At 51.0% G+C, this 27,040-nt stretch overlaps 1 long non-coding RNA gene and 1 other non-coding gene across 2 annotated transcripts; one reads left to right on the forward strand and one right to left on the reverse strand.

The window, feature by feature from the left end:
* Nucleotides 1-15,550: 15,550 nt before the first annotated feature.
* LOC132224884 (small Cajal body-specific RNA 24) lies at nucleotides 15,551-15,680 on the reverse strand. Its single transcript, XR_009450754.1, has one exon. It is a non-coding gene; the product is annotated as a small Cajal body-specific RNA 24 (non-coding RNA).
* Nucleotides 15,681-17,992: 2,312 nt separating this feature from the next.
* LOC132214066 (uncharacterized) lies at nucleotides 17,993-25,589 on the forward strand. Its single transcript, XR_009448210.1, has 4 exons — nucleotides 17,993-18,240; nucleotides 18,353-18,412; nucleotides 21,097-21,253; nucleotides 25,484-25,589. It is a non-coding gene; the product is annotated as an uncharacterized LOC132214066 (long non-coding RNA).
* The last annotated feature ends 1,451 nt before the right edge of the window (nucleotides 25,590-27,040 follow it).

Consider the following 27,040-nt stretch of genomic DNA (forward strand, 5'->3'; position numbering starts at 1 on the left):
CCACACATGACACCCCATGCAGCCTGCCCCTGGCCGCCTCAGGGCCTCTTGCAGGGAAGCCCGGAGCGTGGCTGCTGACGCAGAACCTCCCCTGCACGGCTCGAGTGGCATTAGTCTCGCACAGCGTGCTGCCCTGGTACACACCGTGTGCATGGAAGCCTGGGACGGGCTGAGGGGTGGCGAGACGGGACTCCCACCCGTTCTCCTTCCTCTAGCCATTGACAAGCCTCTGCAGGAGAGCATCTCAAGGCGGTCCCCACCCCGCCACACGGTGTCCTCTCCAGTGTGAGCCTGGCAGGCTTTATCCGCCCAGATGAAGTGCCCACGTGCCAGGCAGTGAGCTCACGGGTCGCTGGTGGCTGTGGCTTGTAGCCTGTGCTGACCACTTGACCCGCAGCAGCAGGAAGCTTGGCCGGTGACCTTCCCCGCTGAGTCAGCGGCCACTTGGGGCAGAGTTGCCAGCAAGGTGGTGTTTTTTGTCCTTTTTTTTATTTTAGAGAGGAAGGGAGAGGGAAAGAGAAACATCAATGATGAGAGAGAATCATTGATTGGCTGCCTCCTGCATGCCCCCAACTGGGGATTGAGCCTGCAACCTGGGCATGTGCACTTGACTGGAATTGAACCTGGGACCCTTCAGTCCGCAGGCCGACGCTCTATCCACTGAGCCAAACGGGCCAGGACCAGGGTGGCCTGCACTCGGTGCTCCATTTCCTGCTTCTCTGGGCACGGCCTGGTTTCCGTGAGCCAGCACTTCTCCTCTGAGGGTGACACCGGGACCCGAGGGCCAGGCAGACATGGGTGGCTGGGCTGCCACAGTGTGATTCTAGGTCTGGGCAGGGCCCAGAATTGAGATCTCTAATAGATCCGGCGGGAACGCAGCTGCTGGTCCCAGCACCCCACTTTGCCCTAATGCTGGGGGCCCCATGGCTTTGGAGTCCAGGGACCCCTTTTCCTCTCCCCATAGTGTCAGTGGCTTTCTTCTGAGATGGTCCAGGGGCCCTGATTCAGGCGGCCTGTCTGAATGCAAATGAGCGAAGAGGAACAAACGGATATCCCGTCACCGAGCTGCAGAGGTGGGTCCCAGAGACATTGCACTGGGCCGAAGCCCTGTCCGCTGTCCCCTCATTCACATCCGGACCTCAGCGAGGGCACAGTGTGCGTGGTGGCTCTGCCCGGAGCCAGTCTCTGTCATTCAGAGCCTCAGGCGGGAGTGGTCACAGACATGAGCCTTTGGATCCCACCCCACGCCCGGCCAGGGTCCAGGTGTGCATGCACACCCACCTGCCTGGCCACTGCCCCCCCGCCTGCCTCCGCTCTGTGCTAGTCTTCACTCATCTATTCACTTATTCATTCATTCAACCAATATCTATGGGCGACCAGCTCTAGGAAATTTAAACATTTAAGACATTGTATTAGTTTCCTGTGGCTTCTGTAACAAATGACCTGGGTTAAAACAACAGTGATTGCCCTAGCTGGTTTGGCTTGGTGGATAGAGTGTCAGCCTGCGGACTGAAGGGTCCCAGGTTCGATTCCAATCAAGGGCACATGCCTGGGTTGCGGGGCATACAGGAGGCAGCCGATCAATGATTCTCTCTCAACATTGATGTTTCTATCTCTCTCTCTCCCTCTCCCTTCCTCTCTGAAATCAATAAAAATACATATTTTTTAAAAAACCCACAACAGTGATTTATTCTCTTAGTCCTGGAGGCCAGAAGTTCAAAAATCAAGGTGTTGGTTGGGCCATGCCCTCTCTCCTGGCTTCGGGTCCTTGGTTCCTGGGCTCACAGCTGCGTCACGCTGAGCAATGCCTCAGTCACCTGACCTTCTCTCTGGGTCTGGTCTTCACACGGAGTTCTTCTTGTGCTCTGTGTCTTCCCTTTTTATTTTCAAAATTAGAGGCCTGGCGCATGAAATTCATGCACTCGGGGGAAAGGGGGTCCCCTCAGCCCGGCCTGTGCCCTCTTGCAGTCCAGGAGCCCTCAGAGGAGCGGGCCTAAGCCAGCAGTTGGACATCCTTAGTGCTGTGGAGGCGGGGAAGACTCCTGCCACCACTGCCATGCTCGCCAGCCATGAGCTTGGCTTCTGACTGAGCCGACTGCTCCTGTGGGAGCACACTGACCACCAAGGGGCAGCTCCTGCATTAAGCGTCTGCCCCCTGGTGGTCAGTGCACATAATAGGGACTGGTCATTCTGCCATTTGGTCGATTTGCATATTAGCCTTTTATTATATAGGACTAGTAGCCCAGTGCATGAAATTCATGCACTTTAAAAGGGAATTAATTGCCATAACCAGTTTGGCTCAGTGGCTAGAGCGTCGGCCTGCGGACTCAAGGGTCCCAGGTTCGATTCTGGTCAAGGGCATGTACCTTGGTTGTGGGCACATCCCCAGTGGGGGTTGTGCAGGAGGCAGCTGATCGATGTTTCTCTCTGATCGATGTTTCTAGCTCTCTGTCCCTCTCCCTTCCTCTCTGTAAAAAATCAATAAAATATATTTTTAAAAAAATGACAAAAACATGATATGAAAACAACAGTGATGCAAACAATGACTGATAAAGTGATTAAACTTATTCTAATATTTCCCTGTACACCACATTAAGAGTGAAAACACTTTCAGAGTGCTTGACTAATTTCCCTTATGATGAAGTACTTAGAACTTTAACTGTAACATCACATGCTCTTCAAACTCAAGAGAAAGCAACATATAACTGACCATGTGCAAAAACGGGTTCAGGTAGGAATATGCCTACTTTGTCTAGAGTTTGTCCTTGTGATTTATTAATAGTCATCACAAATGCTGGCATCATGGGAAACCGTCGTCAAATCAGTTTAAATGGGAGGCCAGTGTCAGATGGGGACAAACTAATTCTTGGAATCAGAACAGCCTCTCCCTCTGCAGATCCTGGTAATACTTCAGCTTTGATAATGTTAGGTTGTAATCTTTTGATAATAAATCTGGTACCATTACAAAGACCCCATTTACTATTGAGATTTCTCAATAGCGTGATGATTGCACCCGCTTTCAATTTTAATTTGACACGGCATTCCCGAAGGAGTAATACTATTCAGAAATTCGATGGGGAAATTTTCCTTTGTTTCTTTATTATGGGGTGGGGCCACAACATTAGTAACAAAGAAACAGAATTAAAATTTTATTGTGGGGAGCCGCTACAGTGTTTTGGACAGGTTCAAGCCTTGGACTGATGAGAGGGCACAGTCCTCTCATTGCCACGTGCAAGTCCCAGCTTGGAGGGCAGGGCCCTCCCAGCACAATTATAGCAACAGCTGTAGCTGTGAGCGTGAACCTGTGGTTGGAACACGTGGCCCCACGTGCCTGAGTGATGTGGGCTTGATAGAGTTCAGGTGCATATATTTGAGTAGGATTGAAACCCAGGAGAATGTTTGTAAACATCTTGGTGACGCCCTTACTTTGCCTCGTAGCATCTGCTATAAAATAAAGGCATGGCTGTGGGCGTGGTCACTGTCTCTCAGAGAAGCAGCGTCCCACCGAGACCCAGCTTTCATTCTCTTGTTTGTCTTTTCTAAGCCTTTCAGCTGCCCCACTCAGGTTCACCCCGTGCTGGCGTGGCACACTTTAGAAAGATCTGCCTCCACGCTCCCAGGGCAGGTTCCTGCCACAAACTCCGCCCTTACAGGAAACAGCTCCGGGAAACTGCTTGGGGGCGGGCTCAGCTATTGCCAAGACAACCCCTGTAGGACTGACTTCCTTCCGCTCGGTCAGGGCTGTTCGTCTGTATGTGATGAACACCACCCATGGTTTTTATATAAGTAGATGTTTTTATTGATTTCAGACAGGAAGGGAGAGGGAGAGAGAGGAAAACATCAATGATAAGAGAGAATCATTGATTGGCTGCCTCCTGCACGCTTCCCACTGAGGATTGAGCCCACATCCTGGGAAGTGAACCTGCTGGTTCATGGGTCAATGCTCAACCACTGAGCCATGCCGGCTGGGCATGATGGCTTTCTTGCTCCATAGGGTGATGTTTCTCAACTTCCCCTTAAACTTAAGATTTTTAGTCCAGCCCTAGCCAGTTTGGCTCAGCCGATAGAGCGTTGGAATGGGGGCTGAAGGTCCCCAGGCTTGATTCCTGTCAAGGGCACATGCCCGAGTTTCAGGCTCGATCCCCAGTAGGGGGCGTGCAGGAGGCTGCTAATCGATGATTCTCATCATTGATGTTTCTGTCTCCCTCTCTTTTTTTTTTTTTTTAATTAAATCTTTATTGTTCAGATTATTACATTTGTTCCTTTTTTTTCCCTCCCCATAACTCCCCTCCTCCCAGTTCCCGCCCCACCCTCCGCCCTCACTCCCCACCCACTGTCCTCATCCATAGGTGCACGATTTTTGTCCAGTCTCTTCCCACATCTCCCACACCCCTTTCCCCCCCAAGAATAGTCAGTCCATTCCCTTTCTATGTCCCTGATTCTATTATAATCAACAGTTCATTCTGTTCATCAGATTATTTATTCACTTGATTCTTAGATTCACTTGTTGATAGATGCATATTTGTTGTTCATAATTTGTATCTTTACCTTTTTCTTCCTCTTCCTCTTCTTAAAGGATACCTTTCAGCATTTCATATAATCCTGGTTTGGTGGTGATGAACTCCTTTAGCTTTTCCTTATCTGTGAAGCTCTTTATCTGACCTTCAATTCTGAATGATAGCTTTGCTGGATAAAGTAATCTTGGTTGTAGGTTCTTGGTATTCATCACTTTGAATATTTCTTGCCACTCCCTTCTGGCCTGCAAAGTTTCTGTTGAGAAATCAGCTGACAGTCGTATGGGTATTCCCTTGTAGGTAACTGAGTTTCTTTCTCTTGCTGTTTTTAAGATTCTCTCTTTGTCTTTTGCTCTTGTTATTTTAATTATGATGTGTCTTGGTGTGGTCCTCTTTGGATTCCTTTTGTTTGGGGTTCTCCGAGCTTCTTGGACCTGTAAGTCCATTTCTTTCGCCAGGTGGGGGAAGTTTTCTGTCATTATTTCTTCAAATAGGTTTTCAATATCTTGCTCTCTCTCATCTTCTGGCACCCCTATAATTCTGATGTTGGTACGCTTGAAGCTGTCCCAGAGGCTCCTTACACTATCCTCGCATTTTTGGATTCTTTTTTCATTTTGCTTTTCCGGTTGGATGTTTTTTGCTTCCTCGCATTTCAAATCATTGACTTGATTCTTGCGCTCCTCTGGTCTGCTGTCGGGCGTCTGTATAATATTCGTTATTTCAGTCTGTGTGTGCTTAATTTCTAGTTGGTTCCCCAATATAAGATCGAGGGTCTTATTAGTTTTCGTGTAGATCTCATTAAGTTTATCGGCAGCTTCTAAACAGTTCTTGAGAGACCTTAAAAGTGTGGTTCTGAACTCTATTTCTTCCATTGACAATTTTGTCCTGTTTCTTTGTCTCCGAATTTTGTTATGCTTCCTTGGTGCACCCCCTAGTGGTCTTTGTTCGCAGTCTTATAGATAAATCTTGATTGTTGTAGCTAATTCCAGGGAGGGTTTGACCTCCAGGCCAAGTGGCTATGAGAATCAGCTGTGTCAGCAGTGAGAGAACTTCTGTCCTCTAGGGAGGTGCTAATCTAGCCTTTGCCTGAGGCTATCCGGCAAATGCCTCTGTGCAGGGCTTGGGCGGGGCGGGTCGCACAGGATCAACAGGGTGGGCCGGAGAGAGCAGTTATGGCGGCTCCCAGTCCTGTCGCAGGGGGCTCTGCCTCTCTGAGTCCCAGCACCCGCTGCAAAGCTCGGAGAGAAAGCTGCACTCGCTCTGACCGAAGCCAGACAGTCCTGCTTCTCCCGTTTGAGTCTGGGTCCCTAAAGACTCGCCCGGATCTGGTGCTCAGAGTCTGCGACTCCCTCCCGATTGAAAACAACAACTGCGCCCTCCGCCGCCAGCCCGCTCCGCGCACTCCGCACCTCAGAATTTGACTTCAGCACTGCGCCTCCTCTGAGTGTCCGTATGCATTTCTCTTTCCTCCTAGTTGTAGGACTTCCACTCAGCCAGCGTTCCTGTGGTTCTGGGTGATGTCCCTTCCGTTTTTTGGTTTCACTTTTGAAGTAGTTGTTCAAAGCAGCAAACTCCGGCGTTAACCTATGCCGCCATCTTGGTTCTCCTGTCTCCCTCTCTTTTCCTCTCTGAAATCAATTAAAAAATAAAATTAATTAAAAGAAAAGAGTCCATATTTGGGGTCAGTTTCCTATATCTCTGTCATATTCTCTAGTCGATAGAAGAGCCATCAGAAACCATAGCAACATGCTCTAAATCACCTTTTTTTTTTGTGGTGCCCTCTACATCCATGCAGTTAGTACCAGATGGGACTCTGCAATGTGGACTCCGGAGGAAAGCGTTTTCCTTAAATTCGGTGAGAGGTGTTTTCCCTGGGCCATCGGCGCCCACGTCAGATGTTCCCCGCGTGACGTGCGCTGTTGGCCTTGGTAAGAGGCTCAGTTGTTCTGAGCTCCTTTTAGCTCAGCTCACAGGCTGCCTGTGCGTTGTGGGTTTTTCATGCAGAAGTCTTTGGCCGAGGTCGCACATGTGCACATTCTCTTGCTAGATATTTACCAACCTGGGGCTATTTTTAACACTCACGTTCTCTGCCTTACAACCACAGTCCGAATGGAAAGCCCTGACTGGCTCCTCTCACTGAGCACGATGTCTCCAAGGTGCATCCATTCTGCTTGAGGGAAGCCACTCACAGAAAGACACCTACTGTGCGAGTGCTCAGGAGGCGGGGCAGGGCGAGGCCGGGGCACAGGCAGGCTCGTCGGTGGCGGGGACTGGGTGGGTCGGGCAATTAGTGTTCAGTGGGAACAGGGTTTCCATTTGGGAAGGTGGAAAAGTTCTGTAGACGGATGGTGATGCTGGTTTCACAGCATGTACATCACCTTTGGGCCCTGAACTTAGAAATGGTCACAATGGTAAATGTTGTGTATATTTTACCACAATAAGAATAAAGCCCTGCGCCCTGACCGGTTTGGCTCAGTGGATAGAGCGTCGGCCTGCGGACTGAAGGGTCCCAGGTTCGATTCCGGTCAAGGGCATGTACCTGGGTTGAGGGCACATCCCCAGAAGGGGGCGTGCAAGAGGCAACTGAATCGTTTCTCATCGATGTTTCTAACTCTCTATCCCTCTCCCTCTCCTTCTCTGTAAAAAATCAATAAAATATATTAAAAAAAAAAAAAAAGAATAAAGCCCTGCAATAACCCAAGGAACTACATCTAAATATATCCAAAGTGGTAATCGATACATAACAACTCACAGTCCTGAGGGGCGGGGCTAGGAGAGGGGCAGTGGATGTAGGGAAGAAGAGCAGGCAAAAGAGATATTTTACAATTTATGCTATGAGTTAGGTGGGAGGGGTGTCTCTTTTTTTTTTTAATTAAAAAAATTTAACCCAGACGGTGTGGCTCAGTGGTTGAGCGTTGACCTATGAACAAGATCACAATTCGATTCCTGGTCAGGGCACATGCCCAGGTTGCGGGCTCGATCCCCGTTGTAGGACTTGTAGGAGGCAGCCAATCAATGATTCTCTCTCATCATTGATGCTTCTCTCTGTCTCCCTTCCTCTCTGAAAGCAATAAAATACATTAAAACATTTTTTTTTTAACTAGAGAATTTTAAAGCCCTGGGGAAGATCCCTCGGGCCACCAGTACTAGCGCATCCTATGGCCTTTGATCTCCTTTCTCTGGACAAGCTCCACAGCGAATCCAGTCAGAACTCCAGGTGGTGAGGGCTCTGGGCTCTGGGCTCCTGCTGGGGTCTGTGCAGGGAGGGCTGGAGGGCCCAGCATCCCAGGAACTCACTGTGCTCATCCGCATCCAGTCGCCTCTAGTCCTTTGACGTTAGGTAAGCTGTTTAGGTTCAAGGGTGTTTCACTCACATGGCTTCCTAGGGACTGCATTTTCTGGGGTGTGCAGGGAGCTCTCCATCAAAGCTTGATGGAGCAGAAAATACATGCGAATGCTCCCAGCAGCACTCTGTTACAGCGTAAGAACCCTTGTAAATATTCACTACGCTAGAGGCTCGGTGCATGAAATGCGTGCACAGGTAGGGTCCCTAGGCTTGCTCAGCGATCAGGGCCAATCTGTGGGGCAACCAGCGGGGCAATTGGGGCCCCCACTCGCACCTGCCTTGGCCTGGCACCGCAAACCAGCTGGCCCCAACCCGTGCAGCAGGCCTCTATCCTATATAGTAAAAGAGTAATATGCCTCCCAGCACTGGGATCAGAGTGACAGGGGGCAGCGCCCAAACCCCCTGATCGCCCTGCGGCTCTGTGTGTGACAGGGGGCGGCGCTCTGACCCCCTGATCAGCTCTGCTCTGTGGATGATAGGGGGCAGCGCCCCCACCCCCCCTACCCCCCATGGGCCCTGCTCTGTGTTTGACAGGGTAGAGCCATAGCCTCCCCATCAGCCCTGCCCTGAGTGTGACAGTGGCGGCGCCCCAACCCCCTGATTGGCCCTGCTCTGTGGATGATAGAGGGCAGTGCCCCAACCCCCTGATCCGCCCTGCTCTGTGTGTGACAGGGGGCAGTACCCCAACTCCCCTATCAGCCCTACTCTGTGAGTGACGGGGGAGCTCCTCAACCCCCTGATGGGCCCTGCCCTGTGTGTGACAGGGGGGAGCTCCCCAACCCCCATGATGGGCCCTGCTCTGTGCATGACAGAGTACGGAGCCTCAACCCCCTTGATGGGCCCTGCTCTGTGTGTGACAGGGTACGGAGCCCCAACCCCCTTGATGGGCCCTGCTCTGTGAGTGACAGGGGGCAGCGCCCCAACCCCCCGATTGGCCCTGCCTTGAGTGTGACAGGGGGTGGTGCCCCAACCCCCCAATCGGCCCTACCCTGAGCGTGACTGAAGGTGGCATCGCAACCTCCCGATCCACCCTGCTCTGTGCGTGACGGGGGCAGCGCCCCAACTCCCCAATCGGCCCTGCTCTGAGCCCGACCAGGGGCTGCACCTAGGGATTGAGCCTGCCCTCTGCCACCCGGGAGCAGGCCTAAGCTAGCAGTTCGTTATCTCCCGAGGGGTCCCAGACTGCGAGAGGGCACAGGCCGGGCTGAGGGGACCCCCTCCCCCCCCCCCCCGAGTGCACAAATTTTTGTGCACCTGGCCTCTAGTAAATAAATAAAATACATTCCTGCCTGGCCAGTGTGGCTCAGTGGTTGAGCATCGGCCAGGAGGTCAGGGTTCGATACCTGGTCAGGGCACATGCCTGGGTTGCAGGCTCAATCCCCAGTGGGGGAGTGCAGGCGACAGCCAACCAATGATTCTCTCCCATTTGTGATGTTCCTCTCTCTCACTCTGCCTTCCTCTCTGAAATCAATAAAAATATATTTTAAAAATGTTTCTTGTCCAAATCTAATTATAGTTCTATGACTTCATAACTTTGTGACTTTGAGCTAGTCTTCTCAGCATTTTGAGCTATTATTGTTCTGTAAAATAGAAATGATAACTCTACGGGGTTATCAAAGGGGAAAAAAGAGATTTAAATTCATGACATTTGCTCAGCCATACGAGTAGAGACCGAAGTAAAAAGAAACCAGCCTCATCGGTGTTTAAGTGGTAATGGGATCAGGGGTGATGCTGGAAATGCCTTGGCCTCATGCAGCAAGCGTTGTAAACCCACGTCCTTCAAGGGCCAGGCACATGAGCGCACAGTGGGAGGCAGGCTGGAGCGAGGCCGTGAGGCGGGCAGGGCCTGTGGCAAACTGGAGAGCCCCACACTCATTCCATCAACAAAACCAAACAAAAACTCCATGCAAGCCAAGCAAACCATAAAGGGTTGTGTGTGGACCAGGGCCAGTAGTTGTCAATTCCTGCTTTAGAGGAGGAGAGACTTAGATCTGGTCGGGACACCAAAAGCCTTTTATAGTCCCAACCCCTAATTTTCAGAAGGTGGGGACGTGGCCAATGTAGGATCTAGATCTTAGCCCCATTTCAGGTCTCCCACGCCACCACTCGCTAGAGACATTGTTTTTCACAGATACTGTATCATTCCAAGTCTGAATTTGAATCTCTTTTGACATAGATACATTTGTGGAATTTAATCTTTCTGCCCAGGCCATGTCAGCCCCTAGGACAGCGGTTCTCAACCTGTGGGTCGCGACCCCTTTGGGGGTTGACGACCCTTTCATAGGGGTCACCTAAGACCATTGGAAACATATATAATTACATATTGTTTTTGTGATTAATCACTGTGCTTTAATTATGTTCAATTTGTAACAATGAAAATACATCCTGCATATCAGATATTTACATGACGATTTATAACAGTAGCAAAATTACAGTTATGAAGTAACAACAAAAATAATTTTATGGTTGGGGGTCACCACTGAAAGGACAAAGCAGAAACGAACTCTCCTCCACTTTATCTTGTAGGGCTGGGCCCTCAGCCTAAACCCTCTCCCCTTTCTGAGAGTGACCACAGGAATGCCAGTAATATCCTAACTCCCCCAGCCACCACCTGAGTGGACCAATGAAGCTCCAGGAACGCAGCTAAGGTCCTAATAAGGCTATAGTGGGGGACGGCTCAAACCTCAGAATGTGTTGGTCACTTCCTGACCTTTGTGCTGTAAAACCCTGCTGAAAAACCCTGACTAGAGTGACCAATCTCTGTAACTCACGTCACTTATCTAAGCCCACCCAAATGACTAGCCCTATATAACCATTGTTCTCTTGGGACTTGGGGCTCTCTCTCATCCAATAATGGAGGCAGAGGGGGACCAAGCTGGCTTGAATAAAAGACTCTATGCTTTTGCTTTGGACTCGGTGCTCCCTAGTGATGTCCTTTGGAGGATCTTGAAATCTGGGCATAACATTTGGGGGCTCGTGTGGGACCCCCAAGACTCACGAGGGACCCCGATCCGGAGAGTCTGACTGACCACAGTAAGTGTCTGTGTGTTGTCGATTCTGTTCTGTGTGTTCTGTCCTGTGTGAGCTCACTTCTGAAATCTGTAGTTTCTGAAAACGGTCTAGGTGAATGCACTGGAGGCCTCGGGTGGGAGGAGTCGGAGGACGCTCCGATCCTCTGTCAGGAGGGGTGTAAAAACCCCTCACGAGGGGAGTAGGTTCCTCTTGAAACTCTGGGACGAGGCGGGTCGCTCCCGCTGGTTGGCGTAAGGCCATCGTCCAGTTTTTGGCTTTGCTTCTGCGGGGTCGGAAGGCTGTTCTTGGACGCCTTTGTTTGTTTGCTTTCTGTGTTGTTTTGTATAATTTTGTGGACTTACTGGATGGACATTATGGGACAGACTCAAACTACTCCTTTAAGCATTATGGTCATTTTAAAGTCAAGGGCTGGGCCAAACCTGCTTGCCCGCCTCAGGTGTGGTTTTCCAGAACCTCTGGAAACCTGGGACCTTGAAGCTTACTGAATTCAAATGATAAAAAACTTATATCTTGCATTTTTGAAGTTTATTCTTAAAAATGTTACTGATTGAGAAATGCTGAATATTTGACTTGCCAGCTAAAAGTTTAAGGTTCAGATTGAATTGGGAAAAACTGTGTGTTGTGGTAGCTAAATGCCTTTGCTGAATGAATGTCTGGTGAAAGTGTGTGAGCGTGAAGGGAGGGGGCCTGCCCTCTCCTCTCCTTTGTGTGGCCCCACAACTTCGGTCAGGCGGGCATCTGAGTAAGGATCTGTGAAAACAGGTCACCCCCCCTCCCTTGTCTGTCTCTCATCACCAATCATCATGGGGTCGGGACAAAGTTTGTTTGTGTAGGACTAGCCAATTTACTACAGAGAGGGGGGACTGATAAAAGAAATCTAACAGTTACTGTTTTGTTATAACTCTGGAGAGTCCATAAAAAGGACTGACAAGAAAAATCAGAAGATCTTAAAGCAGATCAGTATGTTTTTCTCCTTATATAATTCCTCTGAAATTTGGCAATGCTTAATAAGTCATGGCAATACATTTCTTTGCATGAAATCAATAAGACCGCTTTTTAATAGTGATTTTATTAACCAGAAACTTTGACTGGAGTATCATGTTTTAAAGAAACCTGTCTGAGCTCTGAAGACTTGAAGCCAATAAAAGTGCCACAGGAAAAGCCTGGTATCCTGCTTGGGAGCCCTGAAGATGGCTGGCGCTGGAGCATCAGGCCCATGCCCTACCATCACTGGCGGTTGGACAGAGTAAAAGGGGAGCAATAAGGATGCCTCTGCATCCCTGCGGAACCCCCACACACTCTGGGCCGCAACGAGCAGGAGGGCTACTGAGATGGGCCTTAAAGCCTAGAGCGTGGGCTCAGGTGGAGTTGCTGCAGGTGAGGGATTCACCTAACTCAGCAGATACTGCAGGCAGGCCTGATGGCAGCTGGATGGCTTGGCTTCCTGGCCCTACGGGGCACATTAAGATTCAATCATGAAATTCCAGTAAAAATAGTCAGTTACCATTCTTGTTGTGTTTATGCAAACATCAGGCCAAATTGAATACAGTAGATAAATTAATCTTGATTTGGCTTTTTGATAGCCATAGAGGAATTTTTAAGAAGAAAAATCCTATTTCAATAGAGGTTGTTAAAGCTAAAATGGTTTCTTTCCCTTCCACCGGACCATTTGTTATAGTTTGTCTCTGCCAAGTCACAAGCCCAGCTCCTTCTGTGACAGCGGACCTCGCCGGACCCCTTGTAATCCTCCTAATGCTGTTGACTTTTGGCCCTTGCATTATTAACAGACTAGTCTGATTTGTCAAAAAGCGCATAGGGGTGGTCCAGTTGATGGTTTTGAAAGCCCAGTACAGGCCTCTAGCGACGGAAGGTAAAATAGAAATGCAGTCTGTCTCATGATTGAGCCGTAAGTTCCAAGACAAGGGGGGAATGAACGGACAAAGCAGAAATGAACTCTCCTCCACTTTATCTTGTAGGGCTGGGCCCTCAGCCTAAACCCTCTCCCCTTTCTGAGAGTGACCACAGGAATGCCAGTAATATCCTAACTCCCCCAGCCACCACCTGAGTGGACCAATGAAGCTCCAGGAACGCAGCTAAGGTCCTAATAAGGCTATAGTGGGGGACGGCTCAAACCTCAGAATGTGTTGGTCACTTCCTGACCTTTGTGCTGTAAGACCCTGCTGAAAAACCCTGACCAGAGTGACCAATCTCTATAACTCACGTCACTTACCTAAGCCCACCCAAATGACTAGGCCTATGTAGCCTTTGTTCTCTTGAGACTCGGGGCTCTCTCTCATCTAGTAATGGAGGCAGAGGGGGACCAAGCTGGCTTGAATAAAAGACTCTATGCTTTTGCTTTGGACTCGGCGCTCCCTAGTGATGTCCTTTGGGGGATCTTGAAATCTGGCCATAACAACCACAACATGAGGAACTGTATTAAAGGGTCGCGGCATTAGGAAGGCTGAGAACCACTGCCCTAGGACTTTTCTATTTCGATAACAACTGCCACCCCCCAACAAAACCCCACATTCAGTGTTGGACAGAAATTTTGCTGTGATGTCACTGTGCCTGCCAGCCCTTTGAAATGGGAATTACTGGTGTCTGCTACTTTGTATTCAAATGCCAAGTTTATTTGTGAACACGTGCATATCTTCGGCTTCCTGAGACTTGACAGGTCTTGAGAAAGATGGGCTTTCTCTGAGCGCTCAGCTCATTTTAGGAGAACTCTGATCTGAGGGCATGAACTGGCAGACGGGGTGGGTATGCCCCTGCAGGAGTGTCTGTGCTTAGCCTCCCAGTTTGGGGAGGAGGGGAATGAAATGCCTTTAAGGCACTGTGATCTGGGAAGCCCTGTACACTCCCCAGTCCCCTACCAGCAACATCTTCAGCTGCCCATGCACACAGCCCCTCCCTGGCCCCTGCGGGTAAGTGAGGCTGTGATGAGACTCACTCAGGGAGGTCACAGGGCACTGCTAGCAGAGCCAGTTTCTCCAGGAAACACACTCAGAGGTCAGGAGTTTCAGCAGACTTCCCTGGGATAGCCACGCACGGCCAGCTGCCTTGGCCTGTAGGACAGGGTAGAGACCCACCCTGCTGCTCTGCCTCTGGCCATGTGCAGGAGGGAGTGTCAGAACATTGGGAAACTGTTTCAGATGGGAATTCTAGTCCAGCTGGTGTGGCTCAGTGGTTGAGCAGTGACCTATGAACCAGAAGGTCACGGTTCACTTCCCAGTCAGGGCATATGCCCCAGTTGTGGGCTTGATCCCCAGTAGGGGGCGTGCAGGAGGCAGCCACTCCATGATTCTCTCTTATCATTGATGTTTTTCTCTCTCCCTCTCCCTTCCTCTCTGAAATAAATTTAAAAATATATTTTAAAAAGAATAAAGTGGGCAAAAAAATGCTCAAGATCAATTTTGCGAGAGTGGATGGGGGTAAAATCAATTTAGTGGGACCAGAAGAGCATTGGTTTAAGTTTTTTTGTTTTGTTTGTTGTCGTTAATACTCACCCGAGGATATTTTTTCCATTGCTTTTTAGAGAGCGTGGAAGGAAGGGAGGGAAGGGGCCCAAGAGAGAGAGAGAGAGAGAAACATCGATGTAAGAGATACACATTAGCCCTAACAGGTTTGGCTCAGCGGATGGAGTGTCGGCCTGCGGACTCAGGGGTCCCGGGTTTGATTCTGGTCAAGGGCATGTACCTTGGTTGCGGGCACATACCCAGTGGGGAGTGTGCAGGAGGCAGCTGATCGATGTTTCCCTTTCATCGATGTTTCTAACTCTCTATCCCTCTCCCTTCCTCTCTGTAAAAAATCAATAAAATATATTTAAAAAGAAAAAAAAGAGATACACATTAATTGGTTGCCTTCTGCAAGAGGCTGAGATGGAACTTACAACCCAGATATATGTCCTTGACGAGACTCAAACCTGTGACCCTTCCGTGCCTGGGGTAACACTCTAACCACTGAGCACACAGGCGGGGGAGCATTTTTTAAAGCAGCCTTATTGAGGTGTTAGTAACACACGGCAAACTAGCACATATTTAAACTATGCAATTCGATAAGTTTTTTGTTGTGTGTGTGTGTGTTTTTTTAAAGAGCCTTTGCAGGAAGTTTTTTTTTTTTTTTTTTTTTTTAAATATATTCCATTGATTTTTCACAGAGAGGAAGGGAGAGGGATAGAGAGTTAGAAACATCGATGAGAGAGAAACATTGATCAGCTGCCTCCTGCACATCCCCCACCGGGGATGTGCCCGCAACCAAGGTACAGGCCTTTGACCGGAATTGAACCTGGGACCCTTCAGTCCCCAGGCCGACATTCCATCCACTGAGCCAAACCGGTCAAGGCGGAGTTTTTTTTTTAATTGTATTTTATTGATTTTTTAGAGAGGAAGGGAGAGGGATAGGGAGTTGGAAACATCGATGAGAGAGGAACATCCATTATCTACCTCCCGCACACCTCCTACTGGGGATGTGCTGGCAACCAAGGTACATGCCCTTGACCGGAATCGAACCTGGGACCTCTCGGTCCGCAGGCCGACGCTCTATCCACTGAGCCAAACCGGGTGAGGGGGTGATAAGTTTTTTTTTTTAGTCTATAACATAATCATATTTATTTCCTTTAGCAGCTCAACCTTTCTTTTTCTTTTCTTTTTTTTTTTTTACATGTCAGTAGTGGAACGATCCACCCCTTTTTACTTGCAAAGGGTGAACAGAAAGCTACTATATTTCTCTAGGACACTTACAAAGAGTTTTCTTCACCTTAAGAAGAAACTGAATAAAAGTAAGCTCAACCTTTCTTATTTCTAAAGTATCATAACAACCACTAACCAACAAAAGCAGGCAACGATGGGGGAGGCACTAAGCAAAGAGAAAACATTACGAAGTCATGTAGTGTTTTCCTTGGTGGTGATACGTGGGCTGGGATCTGCAGCCCACTTTGGACAAGTCGGGAAGTTTTGACATATGCGTGCACCTGTGGCACCATGGCCAGGTCAGGATGGGAGAAACTCGCCATTGCGAGTCCGTGCCCTTTGCGATCCTCCCACCTGCCCTTCTCGCTGCTCCCCATGTCGACACTGGTCTGCTTCCTGTCACAGGTTAGTTCGTTTTGCCCAGAGTTCTTTTCTGGCTTCTTTTCTGAGAATTACTGTGAGATTCATTCATGTTGTTGCATGTACCCATGATTCATTCCTTTGATTGCTGAGTCATATACCATTGCAGGGATATAGCACACTTACTTTTTGTTTTGCTTTTAAATATATTTTTATTGATTTCAGAGAGGAAGGGAAAGAGAGAGAGATAGAAACATCAATAATGAGAGAGAATCACTGATTGGCTGCCTCCTGCACACCTCCTACTGGGATTGAGCCCATGATCCGGCATGTGCCCTTGACCGGAATCGAACCCGGGATCCTTTAGTCCACAGGTTGACACTCTATCCACTGGGCCAAAACAACTAGGGCAAAGCACACTTTGTTTATTCATTCACTGATTGATAGTGAATCTAGGTTCTTTACAGTTTGGGGCAATTACCAATAAAGCTTCTATGAATATTCGTGTACAAATCTTTGTAAGAACATAGAATCCCCTTTCCTTGGGCCCATTTCCTGGGAGTAGAATGGCTGCACGTGTGGTAGATGTATGTTTGATTTTCGAAAAAACTCCCAAACTATTTCCCAAAGCGGTTGTATCATTTTACAGTCTCATGAGCAATGTCTGAGGATTCCAGTCCTCCACATGCTTGTCAGCACTTGGTTAGCCTGTCTTTTTTTTAAAATCCTCACCCGGGGACACTTTTTCCATTGATTTTTAGAGAAAGTAGAAGAGAGAGGGAAAGACAGAAACACATCAACTGGTTGCCTCCTGCATGCCCCCCAACCAGGGCCAGGGCTGGGGAGGAGCCTGCAACCGAGGTACATGCCCTTGGCCTGAATCGAACCCGGGACCCTTCGGTCTGCAGGCCGATGCTCTGTCCACTGAGCCACGCTGGCTAGGGCTAGTCTGTCTTTTTAGTCGCAGCCCTTCTAATAAATGTAGACTAGTTTCTGGTGGCTATTTAACGTGCGTTTCCTTAGTGACTGATGGTCTTTGTGCATCTTTCCACTTGCTTATATGCCACTTGCCTATCTCCTTTGGTGATGTGTCTATTCAAATCTGTTGACCATTTTAAAAATTGTTGTGCTTACTTTTTGAGTTTCAAGAGTTTGTTGACTTCATCCCGGGCTGGTTTAGTTCAGTGGATAGAGCGTCGGCCTGTGGACTGAAGGGTCCCAGGTTCGATTCCAGTCAAGGGCATGTACCTTGGTTGTGGGCACATCCCCAGTAGGGGGTGTGCAGGAGGCAGCTGATCGATGTTTCTAACTCTCTATCCCTCTCCCTTCCTCTCTGTAAAAAATCAATAAAATATATATTTTTTAAAAAAGAGTTTGTTGACTTCAAAGAAATAGAAAACTCGGTATTTCTCCAGCAAAACAGATTTATTCGGGAATAACACAGAACTGTAATTCGGCACAGAGTCCATTGGAGGAAACTGGGAGTTGGAAGCATTGTGGCTACTCATTGGTTTAGCTGTCACTGTCTCTCATTGGCTGAGTGGTTGCCAGGCGAAGAGAAGATCCTCCTTCCTCCTGGAGTAGCTGAGTAGGAACAAGTGATGGAGATGGGAAGTAGTCTCTTCCTGTTTGGGGTGATTGGCAGGTAGGGTGTGAGAGCTCCCCCTGCAAATGCTCTCTACTCCAAGTGGAGTTTCTGTTCATTAATTTCCACAAGTTCTTTTTTTTTTTTTTTTAATATATTTTATTGATTTTTTACAGAGAGGAAGGGAGAGGGATAGAGAGTTAGAAACATCGATGAGAGAGAAACATTGATCAGCTGCCTCCTGCACACCCCCTACTGGGGATGTGCCCGCAACCAAGGTACATGCCCTTGACTGGAATCGAACCTGGGACCCTTCAGTCCACAGGCCGACGCTCTATCCACGGAGCCAAACCGGTTACAGCTCCACAAGTTCCTTTTGAAAAAATTATTTTTATTGTATAAAGAATTACAGATGTCCCCTTTCCTGCCCCCCACATTGGCCCCCTCCACTTCCCTACCCCCTTGGCCTTTATATATTCTGGATAAAATTTATTTTATTTTTGTTGTGGTCCCTCTCGAGGTTTGGTGTCATCCTTCACAGTGAGAACTCTTTCATTCTGGAAAGTTCTATTTCATTCTTTCTTCCTCTCCCCTCTGTTGTCTTCTTGGGAAATCGCTAGTGGATGAAGATGGGCCATCTCTTAGATTTTCTTCCATCCGTTCCATCTCATCCCCTGTTGAAGGCAGGTGCTTCCGGTGCCTGGGACTTTGCTGGTGAGCGAAAGCAGTGAACCTCTGCTCTCACCTGGTCGGGGTGGGGGGGCGGGGGCTGGCGATGGGTGACATGGCCCGACAGTAAATCAGCGAGTCATTTCTTCTGTTCCAGGTGATCCTTGCTGTGGAAGGAAATGGAACAGGACAGGGCAGGGGCCTGCGTTGGGAGCAGGTGAGGCCATCTCACCAGGAGCAGAGATAAAGGCCTGCAGAGGAGTGGCCGGTGTCTGCAGGGGTGGGGAGAGCGAGGCGTGGAGGGAGCAGTGGAGCAGAGTGAGGGAGGCAGCCTGGGTGCGTGGGTGAGTGCGGGTGTGGGAAACCTGGTCGGAGGTGGGGTGGGCGGCAGGGCCGGTGCTTCTTCCGTGTTACTTGGAATGGATGGAGCCCCGCAGGAGCGAGGGGCCCGGGGGTGGTGGTCAGTCTGGAGCACAGACGGTGGGCGTGGGAGGGAGGCCAGGCGGGAGGCCTGCAGTGGTCGGGAGGGAAGCGCTGGCCAGAGGAGGTGGGGGTGAGCAGCTGGTCTCCCCGAGAAGCAGGGAGATCAAATGCTTTATTGTGGGAAATGCTCTGGGAGGGACATGAGGAGGGAGGTGCGAGGGAACTGCTGGTCAGCCACGAAGGTCTGACTTGGAGCGTGGGGGGGGGGGGGAGGCAGGAGCATCCTGGGGGTCCTGGCAGCCCGAGGAAGGTCTGGCACGGCCATCCCATTGGCGAATCCTCAAGCCAGAGCCAGTCATCAGAGGAGCCCGTCCCCCAGACCAGAGCGGCAGGTCCCTGGCGGTAAGTTCCTGGTGGGGAGCAGCGGGGGCAGCAGAATCCCAGAGCTAAGCAGCTGGGACCCTCCCTGGAGTTGGGGGTCAGTGTCTTCATGGCCACACTGTCCTGGGCATGACTAGCCTGGACTGTCCCCTCACTTGACCTCCATGACTCCAGAAGGGAAGAGTGACCCAGCCTGGCCAGCGTGGCTCAGTGGTTGAGCATCGACCTAGGAACCAGGAGGCCGTGGTTCAGTTTCCCGTCAGGGCCCCTTCCCCGGGTCGGGTCCTTGATTCCCAGTAGGGGGAGTGATTCCCATCATTGATGTTTCTCTCTCCCTCTCCCTTCCTCTCTGAAATCAATAAAAAAGCAAAAAAAGCAAAGAGTGACCCCAACTGCTGTGTGGGTCCCTGGTTTCTCCCTGCTCCTCCTCCCTACATCCTTTGCTTTGGGGTCAAGCCCTGTGTGAGGGGTGTTGAGGTTAAAGCGGAACGTGAGTCTATTGCTAGCATGTACTAGTAGGTTCCCGGACAGAGGATGGAGAATCAGGTCACAAGATCTAGGAGAGAATGCAGGTTCATTAAAGTTTAAACCCAGAGCTTTCTGCAGTGGTTCTGAGAGTCAGCATCCAGCCGGGGGAGCGGACAGGGCACGTGGCCGTGACAGGCCCTGCCTGGGCCGAGATCTCTGGCTGGTGTCTGCACCATCCTCTGCGCGGGAGACAGTGGCCCAAGTTTGCTTTCAAGCTTTCTGCTTTTAAGCAACATTTAAATTCATCCCAGCACATCCTCGACTGCCTGGGGACGTCCTGGTCTGAGCTGGGAATCTGGGTCAGTGTTTATAAGAACAGTTTTGCTGAATGAAGCTGGAGCCCCCAGGGAGGGTGGCTTCTCGGGGGAGGAGGGGGTGAAAGGGGAAGGCTTTGGCCATGAGCCCATCCGTGCGACATCTGCTCTGGGCTGCGCTGTTGGGTGTTGACCTGGGCGCTGGAGCCTCTATGTGCCTCCTGGGAAGGCGCCTGAGGCTCTGTGTGAGCCGGGCTGGGGTGTCTCTGCAGTGGTTTGGGGTGACGGGCGGCCCCGGCCAGGGCTCCTGGCGTCAGGGTCCTGCTGGGCCAGGCTGTGCTCAGGTCGCTGGGCCCTGAGACCCCAAGACTCCCAGACTGTTTGCTTCGCCTGCTTTAAGCTCCAGCATCTGTGCTGTGGGCTGAATTGTAACCACCCCCCCCCAGGAACAGGCTGGAGCCCCAAGCCCAGAGTCTCATGGGGCACTTATTAGGGGACAGTCCTGACAGATGTGACCCAGCCGGGAAGAGGTCACTGGGGTGGCCCAGGGCCAGCACGACTGGTGTCTTTATAAGAAGCGTTTGGGACTCACGCACACAGAGGGACGGCCCTTGAGGACACGGGAGGACGTGGTCAGCAGTCCACAGGCCGGGGGAGAGGCTTCTAAACCAGACCCCGAGATCCCCTCCGCCTTCCGCCATGTGAGGACACAGCCAATGACAGTGCCCGTGGCCCAGGAAGGGGGCCTTATCAGACACCCCACCTGCCAGGGCCTTGACCTTGGGTGTATCCAGACTGTGAGGAATGAGTTCCTGTTGTGTGGAAGGGCCCCTCTGCCCCTAGGCTGTGGTATTGTCATAGCAGCCTGAGCTGAGACAGCGGAGCAGGCCTAGAGGGACCTGGTCACACTGGGGGAGTGACAGGGACAGAAAGCACATAGGGAAGGGAAACTCCTGTACCAAAAAATATCTCAATTTCAGTTTTTTAAAAAATATATTTTTATTGATTTCAGAGAGGAAGGAAGAGATAGAAACATCAATGATAAGAGAGAATCATGGATCGGCTGTCTCCTACACACCCCACACTGGGATCGAGCCCATACCCTGGGCGGGCATGTGCCCTGACCGGGAATTGAACTGTGTGACCTCCTGGTTCATAGGTCAACGCTCAACCACTGAGCGATGCTGGCCCGGCACAACAAATAACTTTTTAACTATAAATATACCCTAAGTATTGTATTCATATAAACATAATGAAAAAGCCCGTTTCATCTGAGATGCAAATTTAACTAGGATTCCTGTGTTTTTATGGCTAGATCTGCAACCCCCAGCTGTACAGAGCAGCAGACACTGCAGGGCCTTGTGCCATAGGAGCACACGTGCCCCCGCGTGTTGGGGGCGCCCCCGGTTCACATGTGCAGTGCATGTCTCGCTGTGGATTTGAGAACCGTGCAAGCTGCCGTCTGGGAGGTGGTGAGTGGTAAGGGTGGGGCAACCACAGAGGCGGGGGCAGTGCTGGAGTGACAAGGGGCACCAGGGGCATGGTCATCACTCATTCCGTGCCCTGCAGGTCTGTGGTTTTAGAGGCGTTTTCTTGAAAGAACCCTGAGCCTCCAAGTGTGTTTTGAAATATTACTCAGAAAGTCGCCTGTGGTGAGCAGAGGCTCACTTCTCCTCTGAGGGGAAGTCCCTGGTTCCGCTCTCCAGGCTTCACCTGGGCAAAGATGCCACCAGGTGGGCAACGTGCCCCATGCCAACAGCCACTTCCGCCCGTGGCCAGGAGGTGGCGACAGCGTCCGTGACCTCTAAAGACAGGCTCGAACCAGGTGCTTCCTCGCCTGGAGAACTTGCTTCCCCTTAATGAGTCTTTCATCCTCCCCTTGCCTCCCCCTTTCCCCCTCCACCCGCACTTCCCTTTACCCCCAAAGCAACCTGGACCACGCCTCTGCCCAGGCTGACTCCCAGAGTCAAAATGCTCGGGGCGTCCTGGCCGACTGCCCAGCGGGTGAGGGTGGGACTGGAGGCCAGGCGAGGCCCGGCCACCGCAGCTGCTGCCTCCAGGTGGAGCTCCTGGACCAGCGGCCGGGAGAGGGCTGCTGAGGCCCCCTCCTCAGAAGCTGGCAGGTCCGATCCAGCCCCAGGGCTGTGGCCGGGACCAGGAGTCGGGCGGCTCCCTGCTCTGGGGCCGTCCCCTCGGTCCTTCAGTGCCTCTGGTCTGCGCAAGCCGCTTCCTTTCCACCTGCCGCTCCCTTCCCTGCCCCGCTCTGCCTTCCCTCCATGCTCACAGCCCGGAGGGAACTCGCACAGGCCACAGGGGGTCAGGGCAGCGGATCAGAGAGGGGGGGCCGTCTCACTTGCTGTCGCCTGTGTCCTCACACGGAGCCCGCTGAGCCTGGGCCAGCCTCTGTCGGGAGGGACCCCGGACCGACTGCGATGAGCAAGGGAAGGCCGGGCGCCATGGGGGGCACATGGGGCTGCTTTGTCCATGTCTTGGGGGCCAGAGCCAACCCCCCAGAGGAAGTGACCTTCAGCCAAGAGGAGCAGGAGAGTCAGGGTAGAGGGGGGAGGAGCAGCCGAAGCTGGAGGCCTGGGGTGCCGGAGTCTGCACAGATGGGGCCCGAAAGGTGTCCCTGACTTCAGGGTCCCCAGTGATGGTGACAGCGAGGCCCAGGCACAGCCCAGTTGGGAGGCTGGGAGAATGCCAGCTCAGGACCACTGTGGGTGGATCCTCAAAGGACCTGAGAGAAAGGGAAGAATGTTCCAGGTCGTGGGGCGGGCGGTGCAGCCGTGGGGGCTGGAGGGGAGGCTGACCGGGGAGGGAGGAGGGCTCTCACCCCCTCAGAGGGCAGCTGTGCCAGTGCCTCTTGGAGGGCATATGTGCCCCCGCGGCTGGAGGGACATGCCCGGGATAGACATGCCCTGGGGCCGGCTGTCTGGACCAGGCGTGGTTGTCCCAAGGTCTTTAAAGGAGGGTGTTAACATAAAAACATTCCAACCTGTGAAGAATGTGAGTTTATTTGAGCCAAACTGTTGACAACTGGGGAAGAACAACAATGGATTGGTATGGTGCTGGGGGGGGGGGGTACCTCTGGGATTGGATAAAAGTGAAATGATGGACAAATGCTCCCTTTACATAGATGGCTCCAGGATAGTTAACAGCTAACAGTGGACAATTAACATAATAACAATGAGGGGGGGGGATCTGTGGGCTCTGCCATGGGGCCATGGCTGTGCCCTGAGGGGTCGGGAAAAGGGAAGTTACAAGTTACCAGACATCCCACGGGTGTGTTAGCTTAGAGCAGCGGTTCTCAACCTTTGGGGGTCGAACGACCCTTTCACAGGGGTCACCTAAGACCATCGGAAAACACATATATAATTACATATTATTTTTGTGATGAATCACTATGCTTTCATTATGTTCAATTTGTAACAATGAAAGTGGGGGTCACCACAACATGAGGAACTGTATGAAAGGGTCACGGCGTGAGGAAGGTTGAGAACCACTGTCTTAGAGGCAGACAGACAACGGGCTCAGTAAGATCGAAGTTGACCTTTGTCAGGGAAGATACTGGCCCAGGACATGACTGCCCACCAGAACCTGCTTTTGGTTCCACATGGAATTTCAGACCATCCTTGTGGCTCCTTTCGTGCCCCCCCCCCCCCCCCCCCCCCGTCCTTAAGAGGAGTCAGCGAGGGCAGCCCATGGTTTCTGAAGCTCCCGAATGGCAGCGGGAGTGGCGGAGAGCTTCCCTCGGAAAGGGAACCCACTCCCTCGGCCTGTTCCAGCGAGTCAGGGGGACCCCAGGGGCCTGAGCCTGGGGGTCACAGTGTAGAGGACCCCGCAGGGCTGAGATAGGGGCCGCAGGGACGGTCTTCTGCTTAGAGACCACCCTGTGCCTCTGGGATTGCAGCTCCAGGCCCGATGAGCTACCCAGCCCACATGCGGACGTCTTCAGGACCAGCTGCCTGGGATGATGAGCCCAGTCCTGGTGCCGCCACCAATCAGTGGAGACCACAGCCCTGAGAGGACACACCAGGGAAAGTGCTGTGGGCTCTGTGGAGACCTTCCCGGGGCCGCCCCCCCTTCCCCCTAAAAACCCTCAGGAGGCGGACCCAGCGCCTCTCCCTGCCTGAGCATCGCCAGGGTCCTTGCTAAGAGGCAGTCATGTCTGCAGCTGGGGAGACCTCAGGGTCCCTCAGGGCTCAGTAAGGATGGCTTGTCTGGTTTTTGGGGGGCTCACAACCCCAATCCCAAGGAGAGCTGCGCTGATGTGGGATAAGTGGGTTCCCCATCAGACAGAGAGAAGTGACCCACACGGTCACGTCAAGCTTTTCGTGGTCACAGTAAAATATGCAAAAAGAAATAGGTGAGCCCGGCTGGGGTGGCTTAGTGGTTGAGCGTTGACCTATGAACCAGGAGGTCAGGGCATATGCCTGGGTTGCCGGCTCGATCCCTAGCGTGGGGTGTGTAGGAGGCAGCCCATCCATGATTCTCCCTCATCATTGATGTCTCTATCTCTCTCTTTCATTTCTCTCTGAAATCAATAAAAATATATTTTAAAAAATTAAATGAAATAAAACAGCACAGAAGTCAGTAGAGATGAGAAGTACACTCCTGGTTGCCTAGGGCTGGGGACTGGGGGAATTGGGACATGGCTGTTAAATTGTGTTTGGAGCGCCCTAGTGGATTTGGCTCAGAGGATAGACTATCAGCCTATGAACTGATGGATTCCATTCTGGTCAAGAGCACATACCCGGGTTGGGGGTTCAATCCCCAGCAGGGGGCATGCAGGAAGCAGCCAATAATTCTCTCCCATCGTTGATGTTTCTGTCTCTCCCTTCCTCTCTAAAAATCAATAAAAATAGATTTTGAAAAATTGTGTTTAGCCGAACCAGTTTGGCTCAGTGGATAGAGCCTTGGCCTGTGGACTGAAGGGTCCCAGGTTCGATTCGGGTCAAGGGCATGTACCTTGGTTGTGGGCACATCCCCAGTAGGGGGCGTGCAGGAGGCAGCTGATCGATTTCTCTCATCAATGTTTCTAACTCTATCCCTCTCCCTTCTTCTCTGTAAAAAATCAATAAAATATATTTTAAAAAATTGTGTTTGGAGCTGCTTTTTGGTGAGCTATGAAAATGTTCTAAAATTGTGGAGTTGGAGGCACAGTCCTTAATATACGCGGTGGACACTGTGAATGGGTGGGTGTGATGCTGTGTGAATTCTATCACTGAAAAGTGAATACTTGGAGAAATCTCAGACAGGGGTGTCTGGGAGGTCTCTGTATCATTCTTGCAACTTTTCTCTCAGTGTGACATTCTTTCCAGCTGAAAAGTTAAAGAGTGAACAGGCCAGGGGTGGGGAAGGAATGGCCAATGTCGTGGAGAGGAGGGGTGGCTCAGAGCACAGGGCCAGGAGGGAGCAGTGCAGGGAGGGGGGAGAGTCAGTGGGAGGAGCGGGGTGGAGGGGAGCAGGAGAGGGAAGGGGAGCTCTGTGGGCAGTGGTCCAGGCCCCGGTGGAGGTCTGGCGGGGGGCCGGGCCGGGTCATGTTAAAAGGCTGCAGAGGCTGGAGTGGGCATGGTCTGCCTGCGACCATCGGGTTTATCAGCAGTGGTGGCCACGTGCAGAGTTGGTTTGTTTCTTCCCAAGTTGAAGTGATGACAATTTGAAATGGATGGCTCTCTCTTTCTTTTCTTTATGTTTTTAAGGTTCGCTGTGTGCTGGACACGATGTTGGTTCTGAAGAACAGTGACATGCAGAGGATTCCGGGCTGTGAGCCTGAGCCTGTGGAGAAACTGAGGAAATTGCTCAGAGCGGAAGTGAGTTCCCTGTGGACGTGGACCCACCGTGGAAGGGTGGGAGGTAGTTGGAGCCGCGAGTTGGGTGCCCGGCCTGGTTAGCAAGAGTTGCGAGGGATCGAATGGCAGCTGTGTTTCTGCGGTGAGACCCTGTGAGGGGCCCCTGTGCAGTGAGTCCCTGTGAGATCAGCATCCCCCACACTTAGCCGGTGGTGCTGGACGCGGCTGTGCAGCAGAATCACCATAGACCTTCTGACCACTTTGGAAGAGGGCCCACCAGGACCGGAGGCGTTAGCCCAGCAGGAGAGGGGCTTGTCTATGTAACCTCCCCAGGTATTGTTACGTGGGGCCACAGCAGAGACCCACTGCCCTCTCCAGTCAGGGCGTCCTCTATCTTTCCTTTCCTTATTTTATTTTATTTTATTTTTTAAAGGGAATTTATATATATCGGGTTCAGAGAGGAAGGGAGACGGAGAAACATCAATGATGAGAATCATTGATTGGCTGCCTCCTGCACCCCCCACCCTGGGGATTGAGCCCACACCCAGGACATGTGCCCTGACCTGGAATCAAACCATGACTGCCTGATTCATAGGTTGACACTCAACCACTGGGCCACACTGACCAGACTCAGGTGCCGGTAAAACTGTTTGTCTAAATAAAAGAATGGTCTTGCTGGTTTAGTTCCCTTTAAGGTATTCTTTGAAAGTATTGGGGACTTTGGTAAGAATTTATGACTGGAAATTTGAAAATTACCTACTAAGACCTAATGGAACCCATTTTTTCTTTAAATCCTATGCCGAGGGTGTGCTTGCTGATTTGAGAGAGAGAGAGAGAGAGAGAGAGAGAGAGAGAATCATTGATGTGAGAGAAAAGCATCAATTGGTTGCCTCTCATACACACTCCCACTGGGGACTGAACGCCCAACCTAGGTATGTGCCCTGACCGGGAATTGAACCCACAGACTTTCCGTGTAGAGAATGATGCTCCAACAAACTGATCCACACCGGCCATGTCATGGAACCAATTTTTAGGAAAGAAAACTTTGTTACTCCTAACCTTTGTGCATACCCCTAACCTTTGTGCATACCCGTGGTCCAAAGTACAGCTCAGTCCATGGGAGTTCATGGAACACCTTGATGACTTTGAGTTGATTGAATGAGATGCCATGTGTGCAAGGTGCTCATCACTGTGCCAGGCTTGTGCTCACTCTTGTGGTTTCAGTCGGCCTCATCCTGTTTTCTGTCTCATTCTTATGTATTTTCCTTAAAGGAGCTCTAGGCTCATAAAGTTTGCATCGTTTCTCTAAAATGTTGGCCCTGAAAATTGGGAGCAGAGAGTTTCAAATTTTATCATCCAGTTAATATCTCATTGCCATAAATTCATCAATTCAACTGTTCTTGAAATCTTGATTTGCATAATGATAATGCAATAATTTTCAATATATCAAGACTCCTTAAATTATAT

The sequence above is a fragment of the Myotis daubentonii genome, chromosome 1 (assembly GCF_963259705.1).
Source record: "Myotis daubentonii chromosome 1, mMyoDau2.1, whole genome shotgun sequence".
Lineage (NCBI taxonomy): Eukaryota > Metazoa > Chordata > Mammalia > Chiroptera > Vespertilionidae > Myotis > Myotis daubentonii.